This window comes from Hippocampus comes, unplaced genomic scaffold (assembly GCF_001891065.2).
Source record: "Hippocampus comes isolate QL1 unplaced genomic scaffold, H_comes_QL1_v1.1 scaffold326, whole genome shotgun sequence".
Classification (NCBI taxonomy): Eukaryota; Metazoa; Chordata; class Actinopteri; order Syngnathiformes; family Syngnathidae; genus Hippocampus; species Hippocampus comes.
Genome location: NW_017805930.1, coordinates 899,814 through 902,599, shown reverse-complemented (window position 1 = coordinate 902,599; position 2,786 = coordinate 899,814). Strand labels below are relative to the sequence as shown.

Sequence of the window (2,786 nt, the reverse complement as noted above, 5' to 3'; positions counted from 1 at the left end):
TGTCCTTCAGGACACATAAAAAATTGTTTTTTTTTTTTTTTTTTTTAGAATTTTTTGCTGACTGCGTGATTCATCCAAAGCTGAAGGCCGTCCCCTCGTGTCAATATTTTTTCCCGCCGAGTCAAAGTGTCAGCTGGCCACGCTTCTGATGGAAGCGTGCTGACTCGTTCCCGAAATGATGCAATCTCCTCATCGCGGCGAATATACACCGACGCCGTGGCGAGGTCACCTTTTGACTGCACAAACGCGCCACGCGTATACTGTACCAACACTTGCTTGAGTCACACATATCCAACTCCTTCTGTTGTACATACCTTGGCCACCGGGGGTCAGTATAAAATAGGCAAACAGCGTTCCCGAAATGATGCAATCTCCTCATCGCGGCGAAAATACACCGACGCCGTGGCGAGGTCACCTTCTGACTGCACAAACGCACCACGCGTATACCAACACTTGCTTGAGTCACACATATCCAACTCCTGTTGTACACACCTTGGCCACCAGGGGTCAGTATAAAATAGGCAAACAGGCACAAAAGAAGAATTTCACTACTACATTAATGACTCAGCAAAGATTATGCTTGTGAGTGTTGTTATACTGGCTATGGACATGTTTGCATTGTGTGTTAGCATGAAGGTAGCTAGGCAACTCTATGTGGTTGTTTAAAATACCTAAGGTGCAATTCTCTTTGTTTAGTTTGAGAGTAAACTTCAAGTGGGTGTGTCAATCAACTAGAATGCTCTTTTTTTTGTGTTCACGATCACCTTGGACTCTCTGAATGCTTTTTGTGCTCTTTGCAGTCTTGTAGTGGGCCAAACAACTCGGTAGCTAGGCAACTCTATGTGGTTGTTTAAAATACCTAAGGTGCAATTCTCTTTGTTTAGTTTGAGAGTAAACTTCAAGTGGGTGTGTCAATCAACTAGAATGCTCTTTTTTTGTGTTCACGATCACCTTGGACTCTTTGAATGCTTTTTGTGTTCTTTGCAGTCTTATAGTGGGCCAAACAACGGGAGTCAGGCAGTGGCGTAATCCTTCCTTCATCTCGCTGTCAGCGCCTCGAATCGAAGCGACCCAGTCCCACACGGCCTTACATTCTGAGTCGCTCCCGTCGTAGAGCAGCGGGGAAAAAGCAGCATTCGAGCTGCGACTAAAATGGTCGAAGGACAAGATGACAAGAGGAGGTGAAGATAAGGCCAACCAAAAAAAAAGGTGACTCATTAGTGTGGCGCTGGTGATGTTCTCTGTCCTGCTGACATTTAACAGACGCGTTTGCAGACGCCTCAGTGGTGCCAATGGGTCGCACGCTGTCTGTCAACAGCAAGGACAAACTGACAGAAGGACAAAAAGGTCCTCTGAGATGCAGAAATATTCAGCGATTCTCCTTTCAAACATGAACACAAGCTTGAAACTATTTTGAAACCCTACCCACGACTTCAAACCCTAACCCGAAGCCATGATCCTGACGTTAAACCTTAACTTGAAACCTTAGGCCCAAATAGAACCTCATTTTATTTTAAAACCCTCATTTTAAACCTGATACCACTTGCAACCCCAATCCTGTCTTGGAACCTTACCGTGAAAGCCTAACTAAGATTGGTTTGAAGCCTTAATTTGGCTTAATTTGAAACTCTAACCATCGGTTTGAAAATTGGACTTGATACCCAACTTTACAACGATAACCCTATTTTGAATCACTGACCCTGGCTTGAAAACCTAGTTTAAAACTGTAATATAGGCTTGAAACCTTAATTTGAAATCATAATCCTGTCTTGAAACCCTACTCGGAAACCTTAACTTTGTCTTAGATCCCCAAATTGAATCTCTAATCCAGACTTGAAACCCTAATCTTTTCTTGAAACCCTATTATAAAATCCTAAATTTGGCTCAGAAACCCTAATCTTTTCTTGAAACTCAAATATAAAATCCTAAATTCGGCTCTTAGCCCTAATTTGAAAGCCACACCCTTGTTTGAACCCCAACCCAGGCTTGAAAGCATAATTTGTAGCCCAATCCATCTGCTTTAAACCCTCATTTGAAAATCAGACTTGAACCCCTAACCTAGTCCTGAAAACCCCCTTTAAACCATAAGTCTTAAAATCCCTAAATTGAGACGCTAACTTTGACTGGAAGCCCAACTTTAAAAATTGAAAGCCTAGCTCGATATCCTAAACACTTGTTTGAAGCCCAAACTTAAAAGAACTGTACTTGAAACTCAAACCCGGTCTTAAAACCCAGATTTGTATTGAGAAGCACACTTTGAAAACCTCATATGAAACCCGAACCCTGCCCTGAAACTGTAGCATAGTCTTGAAACCCTCATTTCAAACCCTAAGCTTTGGCCTGTGATCCTACTATGAAAGGCTCAGCCTTCCTTGAAAGTCTCACTTAAAAGCCTGAGTCCGAATCCAGTACTTCTACCACCTCTGGTGCTCACCTCATAAATAATATGCAAGTTTAACACCATCCACCGAGGTGTTTCATTTTTAGCTGAGATGTGATGCGAGTCGGAGACCCTGACGGTTCACATCTGATCTCCAATGTGGCAAAAAGGACATCTGACTGTAATGGATTTTCCTTTATTATCCATATCCATTTCCTTGGAAGACGGACAACCTCTCTAAGTGTGTCAGGGGGTGTGAATTTTTGGCACATTTTTGCTGTACGCTTTCAGGCTGAGACTGTCATTGTTCTGGGCTTTTGTTTGTTTGCGACTTTGGAAAACTGGGGTTTTCAGGACTGTTTGTGTAATTGATTTAGTTTTTCCATTTTGCCACTGTCAGTGTTTT

General features: G+C 42.6%; 1 long non-coding RNA gene across 2 annotated transcripts in view; it reads left to right on the top strand.

Annotated features, from left to right (window-relative positions):
- Positions 1-1,315, top strand: part of LOC109527827 (uncharacterized) — an 11,796-nt gene extending 10,481 nt beyond the window's left edge. For both annotated transcript variants that reach the window (XR_002170588.1, XR_002170589.1), the window contains exon 4: positions 988-1,315. This is a non-coding gene — a long non-coding RNA (uncharacterized LOC109527827). The remainder of the gene's footprint in view (positions 1-987) is intronic.
- Positions 1,316-2,786: the final 1,471 nt, after the last annotated feature.